A 1,527-nucleotide genomic window follows, 5' to 3' on the forward strand; every position below is an offset into this window, starting at 1 on the left:
TTTGACGCCCCGTGCCTACGCAGAAAGAACTGTGTCTGATTCAGCGAAATGTGATGAAAACTGTGCTAACGATACCAAATGTTCCACTTCTACCACTTGGCTTGGAACATGTCTTCGTTACAAAACACCAATCATCTTCGTGTCGTTGGATGGAAAAGAAGACCAATGTATTGAAAAGTGCAACGAGATGAGTGAATGTAAAACGATTTGCACTCAAAACCATACTAGGAATTTTTCCTGTTATTTATTTAACGTTACCTTGGACAAGATTCCAGATAATATGAAACGACCTTACAAAGCCAATTATAAAGTAGCAGAGAAAATCTGCGATTAATAAAAAAAAACATGTTTATCTTCACAATGTCAAGCTATTACAAACTTCGTCTTATACCTTGACTGCAATAGTCAACTTCGTTGTATCAGATCTTCACAATGTCAAGCTATTACGATCTTCATCTTATACCTTGACTGTAATAGCCACCTTTCTTGTATTACATCATCACAATGTCAATCTTTCATCTATCACATCTTCAAAATGTCAAGATTTTACAAACTTAGATCTTATACCTTGACTGCAGTAGCAGAGGCACCAATTAGCGGCCCGACATTCTGTCGAGAAAGGCTGTAAACTATGGCTTGCACAGGAGGGGCTTGGCCCGGTTACATCACCATCAGTTTCAAAAATGCCTGGTGATATTGCTGAAAATGGTGGCAGTGTACGATAACATCGGCACTACTGTACAATCCATATCAGAACGAGACTAAATGTTTTCACCCGTTTTTTAAAGGGACATTCCGCTTGTTTTGTAGATCAAAATTGTTGTTTTAGCTCAAATTTGTGAAAACTATATACCAAAATTTAAGGTCAAACTGCTTTGATAAAAAATTGGCCATGTATAAGCTTCGTCATTCACTGGTCAGTAACATAGTTAGGCATCAAAATACCATTATATTCGAATTTTTGTAATATTCACAGATCTGAAGGCATTCAACATTTTGCATTAACTTCTTACATTTGCGAAATTAAACTTGTAATATGTATTAGCTACATAGCATTTAGCATTACCTACATAGCATGTAATATTGACACACATTCCCCGCCATAGATTTTGGGTTTCGTTTTGCGTTGGTACTTAGTTTATCATATTCCTTATTTCCATATCATAGAAGATTGAAATTATTACATCATTCTACACGTGCTATTAAACTCATGCTCCCTATCATACCTGTTACACCTGTCACACCTGTTACACCTTGTATGGGTTGTTCATTTCTTACCTCAGACCAACTGGTAGTCGCTGGACCATGGTGAGTTGAATGATTTGGGATGGGAATGACCTTTGATTTGGTCTAAATGATCTAGAGCTGGCCAGTGGTGTAACTCACACAATATTCTTAAGGTTTCAACTAATAATATCGAGCCATCATGAACACTGATAGCATCAATTTACACCATTATGACGTAACTAATTGCAAAGTCCTTATGTTATAAAGCATATTTTACGATTAGGGGAATCACTCTAGCAT

The sequence above is a fragment of the Lottia gigantea genome, assembly GCF_000327385.1.
Source record: "Lottia gigantea unplaced genomic scaffold LOTGIsca_347, whole genome shotgun sequence".
Classification (NCBI taxonomy): domain Eukaryota; kingdom Metazoa; phylum Mollusca; class Gastropoda; family Lottiidae; genus Lottia; species Lottia gigantea.